This window comes from Saccopteryx bilineata, chromosome 3 (assembly GCF_036850765.1).
Source record: "Saccopteryx bilineata isolate mSacBil1 chromosome 3, mSacBil1_pri_phased_curated, whole genome shotgun sequence".
In the NCBI taxonomy this organism is placed as follows: domain Eukaryota; kingdom Metazoa; phylum Chordata; class Mammalia; order Chiroptera; family Emballonuridae; genus Saccopteryx; species Saccopteryx bilineata.
In genome coordinates this window covers 118,895,835-118,909,196 of record NC_089492.1, presented here as the reverse complement: position 1 = coordinate 118,909,196, position 13,362 = coordinate 118,895,835, and the positions used below count along the sequence as shown (strand labels likewise).

Below are 13,362 nucleotides of genomic sequence, written 5' to 3'. Positions count from 1 at the left end.
ATGAATGTTTTCTGTATTTATCATTCATGCACAAAGGGCTAAAACTCACTTTAAACTCAAGGACAGATACATACACATAATGTGGTTTTACTGGTGAAGAGTCAGGATTTTATATTAATGTAATCATAATGTAGCCAGACGGTTTCAACTCTTAATAATGAAAATAGAGAGTTTTTATTTAAAAAATGATTTTAACATTAACAGATTTTGTTTCAGGAAGCTATATCAAAATAGATTCTGAACTAGCCTACTTTTGTTTTTTTACTTCTGTTATATATACTTGACTTTTTCACTATTGAGGTTACATTTACTGATATTTCTCTTTTTCTTTAAAAAATTTTGGATTGATTGACTTTTTTACAGGGAGAGAGAGAAACATCAATTTGTTCCAATTATATATGCACTGGTTGATTCTTGTATGTGATCTAACTGGGGATCAAACCTGCAACCTCGGAGTACTGGGACCACGTTCTAACCAAGTGAGCTACCCAGCCAGGCCTTTTACTGGTATTTCTTATTTCCATAACTCATGGATAAGGCATTGAGGCATCTGGATTTTAACCAGTAAGACTGATGAATTTTATTGCATTTAAGAATCTATTTTTAATAAAATTGACTACAGACCTTGAAGTTCTTTTTGATTATTATTATTTTAAGGATAGAGAAGTTCCCTCCTGGGGATACATCTATGTTGGCTCACTCAAATTATTTTAAATATTTTATTTATTGATTTTAGAGAGAAAGAAAGGGAGAGAGAGAGAGACAGGAACATTGATTTGTTCCTGTATGTGCCCTGACCTAGGATCAAGCCGGCAACCTCAGTGCTTCCAGATGATGCTCTAAGCAACCAAGCTATATGGCCTGGGCCTTTTTAAATTTTTAAATATTTGTGCTGGCTTAGTGACTATTAAAATATAATAGGATTAGCCTGACCAGGTGGTAGCATAGTGGCTAGAGCATCAATCTAGGATGCTGAGGACCCAAGTTCAAAACCCTGAAGTTGCCTGCTTAAGCGCAAGGTCACTGGCTTGAGTGTGGGATCATAGACATGACCCCATGGTTGCAGGCTTGAGCCCAAGGTTTCTGGCTTGAGCCCAAGGTCACTGACATAAGCCCAAGGTCACTGGCTTGAGCAAGGGGTCACTGGCTCGGCTGGAGCCCCTTGGTCAAGGCACATATGAGAAAGCAATCAATGAACAACTAAGGCGCCACAATGAAGAATTGATGCTTCTCATCTCTCTCCCTTCCTCTCTCTCCCTCTTCCACCAAAATAAAAATAAATAAATAAAATAAAGTAAAAACAGGCTTCGTTCTCAAACTGCTGAGTATAAATAGAAGAAATGGGATGCACACATCCTTACTTGGAGTTGTGTGAAAAAGACCTTCTCAGTACTCATATAGTACCTTTCATGAATGAATCAAAGCTAGAATAGTCACTTTGAAACTTGCATCTTGTTTTGTATCATGTCTCTACAAAAAGAGATATTATTGCACAATATCTAGGTTGTTGAGAAAATAAAACCAAAAAGTGATCCTATTTTGATTTGCCCATTTCAAAAGTGGTTTCTTATTCTCTCTCTTTTTTAATTTAGACACTTAAATTTAACAGGGTGACATTGGTCAACCAGAATGCACAGATTTAGAGAAAACATCTCCACATCATCTGGATAGTCGATTATTCTTTCTTTATGATTAAGCTGGGTGGTAGGAAAAGCAAAGTAAAAAAAATGTCTTACACATAGAAAGAACTCAGTAAATGTTTATTTCCTTCCTTTCTGTCCCTTCTGAGGCAGAGCATATAGTATATAATTTTGTTAATTAGATGAACAAAGTATAAGGGAGGAAATGATGCTGATCAGTCATGCTATACGAAATATCCAACTTATACATTCAATAATAATTAATTTCTTCAGCAATTATCTCTCAAGCTAGAAATCAGAACCTTAAAGAGATCATTTATTTTTTAGAAATCTACTACTAAATATATCACTTCACTGCCTTTGTGAGGGTCAATTTCCAATGAGAAAAAATCTGAGGAATCTTTTCCAGATTTTACTTTTCTATAAGAGTTCCTACCTTTTATCAATTGTAGGCACATCTAAAATGGTGTGCTTATTCACTCTAGTGAAGAAGTCATCTCCCAGTTCATTTCACTTAAAAAACTTCAGCAGTAACTACTTTGGGATTGAGTCACTCTTGCTGTCTCTCCTTGAATCTCAACTCCCAATTTTATAAGGACACAATCACTCTTTCCTCCTTAATCTTTCTATAGCCCTTCTGTGTGGAGTCTGAAGACTTTTAGGAGTATCTTTAGAGGAATATCCTTTTTCTTTGTATTGAATGCTTACAAACAGTTTCATAAAATATACTGGCCCCTTGTATTCAGGTAGACATGTCAATCCATAAAGAAAAAAATTGGGGGAATTCAGTGAGAAATTAATATACCATATTAATTTTTTTCCACTTTTTGTTTGAGAATATTGGCATTGGATAGACAGTCAGAATTCATTCAGGACTTACATACTTTATGCACTAGTTCAACTTCCATAGTTAATGGATATGAGGAAACACAAAGTCCAAAACAAATTTCTAACTTAGAATGGATATACAGTATGATTAGTATTTTAAAATAACTAGAGAGAAATAAATTGTTGTAGTTCTGGTAATCTCTATATTAAGTTATTCCATTAGAAAGTAGTATGTTTGTTTCTTAATAGAAATCAATTCTCATTCTGCAAACCGTAAGAAGTCTTTCACTGTTTACCACGACAGGTACATAATAGAATTCAAACTATGTATATACAACATTCAGGTTATTGTTTTCTTCCATATGAGGATAGTTAGACTATAAATGTTAACTCCTGAAAAACAACCATCTATTTATAGAGCTGTTAATTAAAAAATATAATAAAAAATGGTGCATCTCTTAAAGCTACATGTGTAAATAAAGCATTTTAACCTCTCTGATGCTATTTTAAAGCCTGAGATAAATAAAATGCATTCATTAAAGTCATAGAACATACTAAAAAATGATCCCATACTTACCTATTTAAAGGAACTCTTTGAATATTAAATGTAGGTAGAAATATCAAAAAAATTAGGCAAACAATAAGTGGTTATTTGAAATTCCTAAATATACTTCTACACAGAGCATAATAGCTCATACTTCTACAGAGCCCACCCATACATTGTCTAAGAACCTCAAGACCTCTGCTAGCACAACTGGGATGTTCTATGACCCTTTGTACTACTGGACGACTGCACAAGGGTCAACAGGGAGATTGGCCCAAGGCAAAACAGTTTCTAAACTTTATCATTTCCAATCTTTGAAACAAGAAAGATCCCCACCTTCATCAGCAGGACTGCTTAGGGCTTGAAGATGAAAGGCAGCATTTAAAAAAAAAAGTTCACTTACATTTTGGAAAGTAAAGTGAGCATGATCACAGAAAGATAATGTTTAGAACTAAAAGGGATCTTAGAGAATATTTAATTTAATCCCCTTCTTTGAGAATAAATAAAAAGAGATTTAAAAAATCATTTGATGTCTTACAGTCAAAATGGGTAGAAGGCAGGAGCTGGCACGGAGTAGTGGAAAGGGCATAGCTTTTGTGATTGACAGCATGGATTTGAATCCAGTGCTTCTAGTTACTATTTAAATGGTTTCCTCATATATAAAGTGGGACTAACAGGACCTGTTTTCTAGAGTTGTTGTGAAAGTAAATAACATAACTTATGTCAGGTGCCTACAATAGTTGCTGGTTCTCAGTAAGTGCTTCGCAAATGTTATTGTCAATGCAGGAACCTGAACCGGGTCATCTGATTCCAATCTTGTACACTGCCCTGAACTATTATTACAGCTGGCCTATAAGATTCAAATGGTTGCTTAAAATATGAGATTCCAAATGAAAGAAATTGTGTGTAACCTCAAGTAATTTCTTAAAAATATTTACAAATCATGAACACAAGCAATACCCTGCTAATTTTAAATGAGGTTAATTGCTGCACTTTTCTCAGTGAGTCTTAGCTGTTTTCAGATACACATAGCTCAGTACAAAGAGATGACACAAGGGACTTTTCATCTGCAATGCAGAGAGCAATACAGAGATAATTTACATCTGAACTTGCCGTTAGCTCCATATGGCATGTATTCATCGTTTAGCGAGTTCAGCGTCCTATCTTTAGAATTTCAGTGATCAGGATAGAAATTGCCCACTTATTTATGCTTGGCTGGACCGAAAATACAGGGAGAGGAAGAAGTGAAGGGAAATGCAACTCCCTGTAAGAGTTGGCTCTGGAGTTAGGAGTTTAGGATTAACACTGACTTGTCCAGGAAGAGCAGCTTCTGTCCTAAAAAGTAGGAAAAATGCAGATGGCATGAGGTGTATCTTTTGTGGGTTGCAATCATGCATGTTATTCCTGTCTGTGCCACAAAGAACTTGACTGTGGTTAACTGAGGGGTTGCTTTCCTTTTGTTCAGCACAAAGCCTCACTGACACTGGACAAAAATTGTTTGCCAAAAAAAAGTGGGCATTAGTAGTGAGTGACATGTGATCACTTGGTTTGTATCAGCAATAGACGTTGCTCTCAAAAGTCAAATTAGGAATCAATCAACCCCTTCCTGGGGCCCCTCTTCAGAGCAAGGGAGAGAAGAGAGAAGTACTGTGTTGTCCTACTAAGACTAAAGTAACCAAATGTTTCCCTCTCCCATTGAAAAGTCAAAGAATCAGTCCCTTTATACAAAAATAATTTGACTTTTAATTTTTTGCTCCAAAAGATACATAAATATTTCAAGCTTGAAGAACCTGGTCTTTTATCCTTTAGTCATCATATGATCTCAATAATAGGAAAGAGGGAATTCTGAAGCCTACCCCACCCATTCTAGTAGTAAGCATATGTTTAGTTCTAGAATTCTAACACTGGAACAAAGTGTGCAGCCATTTATAACTTCTGGAATATTAAAAGGATTATGAACTGTTATGAGTTGAATTGTGTCTCCACCTAACCCCCAAATCTATATATTTAGGTTTTAACCTCCAATACCTCAAAATATGACCCTCTTTAGAATTACGATATAAGGCCGGTGGTGGTGCCCATGCAGGTTCACATTGGATTCGAGCAGAAGGTAAAGGGACTGTGGAGCAAGAGGATGGTGGGCCCATTCCACCTGGGGGGGAACCCCTTCTCCAGCAAACAATGCCTCCTCCCAATGGCAGCAGGCAATCCGCAATCTACAATCTGCCCCCCTGAGGGCAAGTACCTGGAGCCTTACATAGACTCCAGGGTAGTGCTGCCCTGTGCTCATGCACCAATCAGGCAAAGTGTAAGGTCGGTTGGCAATGGGGGAAGGTCACGTGAGGAACCAGGCCTGGGAACTTTGGCTGGAACCGTTCATACCCATGCCCGCCAAAAGAAGCTTCCCAGGAGCCCTTTGAAAAAGAGCGACTGTCTGTCAGCCAATGAAATTTCACTACGTCATATCAACCCAACCACCCCACCAATGCTATAAATTACTCCCAAACAGGGGAGGCAGCGCGACTTCTCTGGCCCATTTTGGGGACCAGAGAACCTCGTCCGAGATGTGCTCTGAATAAAGCTTTTGCTATTCCACACTTGGTGGCTATGCCCTTCTTTCTTCTTTGGCGGGGAAAATACCTTACACAAAGTACAAGCAAACAAGCCTAACACACTTGTTTGTCCAACATAGGGTCATTGCAGAGGTAGTGGAGATGAGGTCATTCTTTAGGGCTCTAATCCAATGTACTGGTGTCCTTATAAAAAGGGCAAATGCAGAGATATTGATAGTTACTTATTCGGGTAGAACACCAAGTGAACATACAGAGTGGGGTGATGCATCTACCAGCAAAGGGGACCCCAAAATTTACCAGCAACCCACCAGAAGCCAGGGGGAGGCAAGAAACATTCTTTCTCATAGCCTTCAGAAGGAAGCAACTCTGTCGACACCACAATCTTGGACTTTGAACCTCCAGAACTGTGAGATGATACATTTTTATTTTTTAAGCTACTTAGTTTGTGGTACTTTGTTTTACCAGCCTGTTTGGTAAACAAATGTTCTTTAAGTTTGCTTGCTTGTATTGGGGCAGTGCCTTGTATGGATAGTGAAGACTGCTGGTGCTTGCCCTGGGGGCAGCAGATTGCAAATTGCGAATTGCCTTCTAGCTTGGGAGGGGCCATTGTTTGCTATCGTTTGATGGAAAAGGGTTATTCCTGCCCCCCTCCCAGTCTATTTTGGAGCGCTGAGGGGCTTGGGAGCCCAGAGATTTCGGCTGGGTCTGTTTGGTTGAGCCCTGCTGAGGCTGGTGGGGGCCTAGGAGTCTGGCGGGAGAGTCCTCACAATGAGTCAGAGCTTTGGAAGCCCTGAGTGAGAAGAAAGTGGTCTTCCCTGCCTGTTTACTCATCCACTACTACGCTTTTATGAGACTTTAATAAACAGAATGGCCCACTATTTTATGTCTCTACAGTTCCTTTACAGCAGGGGTCCCCAAACTTTTTACACAGGGGGCCAGTTCACTGTCCCTCAGACCGTTGGAGGGCTGGACTATAAAAAAAACTATGAATAAATCCCTATGCACACTGCACATATCTTATTTTAAAGTAAAAAAAAAAAAAAAAAAAAAGGGAACAAATACAATATTTAAAATAAAGACCAAGTAAATTTAAATCAACAAACTGACCAGTATTTCAATAGGAACTAAACTCCTCTCACTGACCACCAATGAAAGAGGTGCCCCTTCTGGAAGTGCAGCGGGGGCCGGATAGATGGCCTCAGGGGGCCGCATGTGGCCCGCGGGCCGTAGTTTGGGGACCCCTGCTTTACAGTCTGCCTGAATCCAATAAAAACGTGCATGGCCATGGCAGTGGCCACTGGCCTTACATAGCCTTAGCAAACTAAGGAATATATGGAATTAACTTCTTTTTCTTTTTCATACTCTCCCCTCCCCTCCCATCCTCTTCTCTTCCCTTTTTATTCCCTTTTCTTCCTTTCCTTTCTCCCTTTTCCCATGGACTTCATGGGAAAGAAAGCTGGAAGAAAGGAACGTGATTTTCCTTTTAAGCGATTAATAGACTTTAATGCTTTCTGTAGCATTAAGAAATACAAATACTGCCTGACCAGGCGGTGGCGCAGTGGATAAAGCGTCGGACTGGGATGCAGAGGACCCAGGTTCGAGACCCTGAGGTCACCAGCTTGAGCGCGGGCTCATCTGGTTAGAGCAAAAGCCTACCAGCTTAAACTCAAGGTCGCTGGGTCCAACAAGGGGTTACTGGTCTGCCTGCGGTCAAGGCACATATGAGAAAGCAATCAATGAACAACTAAGGTGTTACAACGTGCAATGAAAAACTAATGATTGATGCTTCTCATCTCTCTCTGTTCCTGTCTGTCTGTCCCTCTCTCTGACTCACTCTCTGTCTCTGTAAAAAATTAATTAATTAATTAATTAAAAAAAGAAATACAAATACTTGTTAAAAAGCATATCCATACCTAATTGTGTCAAAAGTTTGGTAGTAGTGGGCTAAAGGGGCTACCCCAAGGGACATAGATGCCAGTGCCTTTTCAATGTGCTCAAAATCAAATCAATGGCTTGTAAAGCCAGTTGCCGTGGCCATCTTCACAGCCACCTGGCCCATGCAGGTTTGCATTGGATTCGGACAGTCGGTAAAGAAACAACGGAGCCAAAAACTGGTGGGCCATCATCTTTAATCCTAGCTTGCACCCAGAGGGCAAGTAAAACACACACTGGGCTCCAAAACCCACTCATTCAGTGCTTACAAAGTATTGACTTATCCGAGTTTCCTAGAATCAAATGTTTCTAGCTTACCAGACTTATTCACCTCTGTTCCCCATCTCCTTCTCCCTGCACAAACTCTGCACAAACTGGCTTTTCCTTCAGCACTCCACCATCTTGGCTGCTTCTCCTGGCCTCCTCCAAGTGGCCTTTCTCTGCTCTCCTCTCTAATGCTAAATACAGGAACTGAAAGCGCAAGCTCCAGGTCTGCCCCCATTTTATAGTGTAGAAATCAAAACCTTTAATCCAATATACAAAATAGGGAAGTCTCTAATACAAAGTCACTTATCTGAAGCATGATGGGATTGCACCACCCCACATCAAAAAGGGTGGGAGGAGGCTGCCGCTGAGAAGAGGGGAGTGCGGCAGGTGGAACACGGTGGGACAGTGCCACGATGTTCTGTATTGAGGGCCTCGTGCCAAAGCTGGACCCGGAAGAAATGAAACGGAAGATGCGCTAGAATGTGATCTCCTCCATATGGAACTTCCTCATCTATGTGGCCCTGCTGCGAGTCACTCCTTTTATCCTAAAGAAATTGGACAGCATATAAAGATTGGACATCACATGGGAACACATGATATGAAGAACTTGGTTCCAGTTTCTCCTCTGCAAATGAACAGGCCCAGAAGGATGTAGGATACTCTTTGATTGAATGGACATAAAACTTCTACTTGTTCAGAACAAGTTTGGTTGTGGTAACTGACCTTCATAGCTAAAACAGAAAACTATTTGGGAAGTATGAAAGACATTTTGGGGTCATAGTACACCCTTATGCCTGTGATTTCAGCCTCCATGAATGTTGATATAATTGTAAATAATGTCAAATTCAATTTTCTAGCAAGTATTAATTCTATAAGGGACTATGTCTGCAGTGGCCCTGCCTTGTCAGTCATTTTTGTTGACCTTTTTACTTTCGTCTAGAGTATATTTGTCGAAGAGCTCCTTATGATCAGTAGTTATGTTTTATGGAAGCCAGCACACAAAAACCACAAGACCATTCAAGCACAGAACCATTAGTCTGTATTTTTAATAAATGTTTAAGAAAAAAAAAGGTGGGAAAGGTTCTTTCCTAAAACCAAGCTCCAGGCTACAAGGATCCTGCCTGCCCACAGCCTACCCCCAACACACATTAATACAATCACACCTATCCCAAGCAATCGCCTGGGTGACGGGCTTCCATGTGGGCAGCTCCATCTTTAACAAAGTGAGCATAATATATTTTATCTGCCCAACATGGCTCCTAAAACTCAACGGCTCATTTCAGGCCCTCAGAGAACTCCAGTCTTTCCCTTGTTTCTTCCACTGTGGCTTTTCCCTTCTTTGACTGAAGGACCAATTTTTCAACTTGCTAAAAAAAACTACTTTGTCCAGACCTAGCCACTGGCCTCCAAAATGGAGCAGAAGCTATTTTCTGTTACCTTTTCTTTTTTCCCAAGGCGTAATTCTACCTGCCTTCCCCCTGCTCCACCCCCAGAAAGAGGTCTTACCCAGGTTGTCCCCTTCCATTTTCTACCAATTACAAAATGAAAGATGAGTTTCCAGGATCATCACTTGGCTATTGCATTCTTCTGAGTGTTTTTTTTTTATCCACAATACACCATCAAGGCCACTGACATTTACATTTAAATATCAGTGCACACCCACACACCCTCATACAGAGTTGTTTTTTGTTTCCTAAGATGACGCTACTAGATATTAAGTTCCGATGTATGTGCACTTGTGCCTGATAAGGCCACTCTGAAAATATGAGATCTTCTTGTGTCAAATGGGCCTGATACCTGTTCTTGTACTAAAAAATCTCCAGACCCCAGAACTGCTTGGTGTTCTTAGAGCTGCATTTTCATCCATACGGGGTCTGTTGCTTCTGTTCATAAAATGGCAAACTTAGACCTCCAGCTACCTAGGTCTATAGGTTTCCTAGCCATTTGTGATGTCACAACATTCACTGACGCTCTTCCAGGCAAATGGATATCTGTCATTTTTGCCTGCCCAATGTTCATTCCTCCTCCTTCCCTAGTTTCCCCACTTTCTGTCCTTGAGGGCTAGGTGCTGACTTTATTTACCCATCCCTAGACCTTAACCATTAACGAGAGGAAGTGCACATGACCTAAGCAAAGCCAATGCATCTCAATTAGGGGTCCTGTGCTGAAATTACTGGGAAAGAAGTGCTGTTTCTATCTGACTTAAAGTTGAAAGAATGTAAGCCCGGAATTTCTAGGGGCCACCAGGTAAAGCAACTCTCCAGAGAATGAAGCCGAGATGAGAGATAGATCAAGAGGAAGAAGGTAGGTGGGATGTTATCTTGATATCATCTGCATCCTTGGGGCCAGCTAAGCCTGAAATTTTCTTCTGTAAGCCAATAAATTCTTTTTTGCTTAGGCCACTTTGAGATGGGTTTTCTAGCATTTACGACTAAAAGCATTCTAACACAGCCGTTGTTTCTTGTGGCCTTTCTTTTGCCTTCTGCTTGCTGAGCATACTGTTCTTGTGCATTACCTTTAGCCCCCTCAGAACTGAGTGGGGGTGAGCTTCACTTCAATTTTAACATGGTAGTGACTATGCTGTTGCTAATCTTGTTCTTCCACTTGGAGAATTTATACCGTGTTTCCCCCCAAATAAGGCAGTGTCTTATATTAATTTTTGACCCTAAAGACGTTGCTAGGTCTTATTTTTTTATTTTTATTTTTGGTATTTTTCTGAAGCCGGAAACGGGAAGGCAGTCATACAGACTCCCACATGCGCCCGACTGGGATCCACCCGCACGCCCACCAGGGGGTGATGCTCTGCCCATTCGGGGCATCACTCTGTCGCAACCAGAGCCATTCTAGCGCCTGAGGCAGAGGCCACAGAGCCATCCTCAGCACCCAGGTCAACTTTGCTCCGATGGAGCCCTGGCTGCGGGAGGGGAAGAAAGAGACAGAGAAGAAGGAGAGGGGAAGGGGTGGAGAAGCAGATGGGCGCTTCTCCTATGTGCCCTGACTGGGAATTGAACCTGGGACTCCTGCACGCCAGGCCAACGCTCTACCACTGAGCCAACCGGCCAGAGCCGCTAGGTCTTATTTTCAGGGGATGTCTTATTTTCCCATGAATAAAAATTCACATTTATTGTTGAACAACAAAAATCAACATTTATTAATACACTGTAGTCATGTCATCACACACATCAGCAGAACCAGCCAAACTCTGAATTCCATCAAGAATTTCTTGTGACTCTATTTCCATGTACAACAATCCACCCTGTTTCCCTGAAAATAAGACAGTGTCTTATATTAATTTTTGCTTCCCTAAATCTAGCAATGTTTTATCCTAGAGTCAGGCAGTATAGCTGCCTAAAAGGCCAGAAAACATCCTAACTCATTATAGGCCTATGACCTAGTTAAGAGCTTAAAACTGTGCTAGTACCATCTGTCTGTCAGATTTTGAAACATCAGGATGATCTTGATTTATTCCTAGACTTTGTCAATCAGTTTATCACATGCTATCTGCAAAGCAGAGCCTAATGACATCTTCGTTCCAGACTGAGTATAGGATTTTCTTGGTGCAAGTTTATATGCGGCTTTGGTTTTGAAGCTGCTATAAAAATAACTGTTTACAGATGGTTTCAATGAACAGCAAAAATGCCCCAAATAAAGTAGAAAATAAAGCTATTAATCCAAATGTACTGGAAAACAGTCTTAGCAATTTCTAAGCAAGGGAAAAGAGGAAAACAACAACAATCACCACCTAGGCTGTATCTATCCCAGCTGACAGCGAAGGACACACAGACTCCTTATTTAGCGCTTTCCAGGACACATCCTACTGAAGGATCTAAGTATCTTAGAATTGGGAAGGCCACACTGTCATGGAGTTTGATTTCACTTAGAATGTGTACTCTATATCCTTCCTCAATCCAGACTCCTTTGAATAAAATCAAAATGTCCTCAAGGTTGGGTGTCTCCGCTCATTTCCCTTATTTATGGAAAGTATTCTCTTCTGCTCACCATAGCCTCTCTTCCTGTAACTTTAAAATACCAGTATTTTATTTAAGGACCTTAGAGATCATTCATTCTGACAATATCATCTTGTGCCCAGTGATCTGCCTTCTGGAACAGAATATCTAATCACCTTCTCTGTACTGGCCCTTTCAATAGATTATAACAGCATTTGTGTTCTTCTCATCACATTTTCCCCCTCTGGGATAAATATGCCCAGGTGCTCCACCCCTTTCTTAATCTGGTCAAAATTCTTTGAGATGCTACCCTAATTCCTGCCCTCCGATTCCCCCTTATGATATTATACAGTTTCTCCAACCTCCTACAACTATTTGATCAGAGGCTAGGCATTTCCTTCCATGTGCAAAACTAATAGGAAAAAAATTGTCCAATGTTTCATATCATTCTCTTTCATGTATTTATGTAGCACTATTTTATGTAGTTCTCCATAATAATTCTACCCTGTCAAGCATAATAGGGCTTGTTATAAATGGCCTGTCAATGTTTTTAAAATTAAATTTGTCAGACTCCAGATCAAGGACAATCAATAGCATAGATTTGTGCTGTTGGCAGGCACCTCAGTTACCTAGACCAGTGATCCCCAACCTTTTTTGGGCCACGGACTGGTTTAATGTCAGAAAATATTTTCATGGACCAGCCTTTAGGGTGGGACGAATAAGTGCACAAAATAAAATTATGCGACTGGTGTAAAAACTGTGGTATTTTTAAATATAATTGTCGAACTTACGAGACAAGCGTCAAGATGAGTCTTAGACGGATGTAACAGAGGGAATCTGGTCATTTTTAAAAAATAAAACATCGTTCAGACTTAAATATAAATAAAACAGAAATAATGTAAGTTATTTATTCTTTCTCTGTGGACCAGTACCAAATGGCCCATGGACCAGTACCGGTCCGCGGCCCAGGGGTTGGGGACCACTGACCTAAACCAATATCTCACTTCAGTCATGCTATCTTACAAGTATTCAGGTTTTTAAATACTTTAAAAAATATTTTCATATATGTTATCTTAGTTGATATTCACTTCCATTCTGGAAAGAAAGCTAGGCAATGTGTTATTCTCACCACTCTGCAGATGAGGCACTATTAGGCCCGGTTATAACTGCTTAATGGTAGAGGTAGGACTCAAGTCCCCAAACTCTTGACTTTTGGACTGCTGTTTGTTTTCTTTAGAGCTTTTGTCCTTTGTCACCAAACAGCCTCACATTCCCCCTCGATAGCACTACTGCATGAGCAGCTCTCTAAAAGGGTGCAGGTGTAGAACCCTTCACCTATCAGCTGCTACCCAGTGGTCCACACCTGAAAAAACTCAGATCTTCTGGCTACTAGAGTCCAGTGATCTCTTGTTAAATTCCAAGGCTTCACTCCTGTCCCTCTTGTTTTATGCACAAACAGTTGTGAATTCAGTAAATACAATGACAATGTTGGAAGGAATAATAATTTTAAGTTTATTATTAAACCACCTCTCCTTCTCCTCCTCTCTTCCCAAATCCACTGATGGGAATCAGAAGCTCTATTTGTCAAATGTTGCAAGAAAAGGCAAAATTAATCTTAAGTTATAGCTAAC

General features: G+C 40.4%; 1 protein-coding gene and 1 pseudogene across 1 annotated transcript in view; one reads left to right on the top strand and one right to left on the bottom strand.

The window, feature by feature from the left end:
* EHBP1 (EH domain binding protein 1) overlaps nucleotides 1–13,362 on the bottom strand; it is a 591,964-nt gene that overhangs the window by 419,433 nt on the left and 159,169 nt on the right. The gene's annotated exons all lie outside the window — the stretch shown is intronic.
* On the top strand, nucleotides 8,169–8,675 carry LOC136328717 (mitochondrial import receptor subunit TOM5 homolog; annotated as a pseudogene).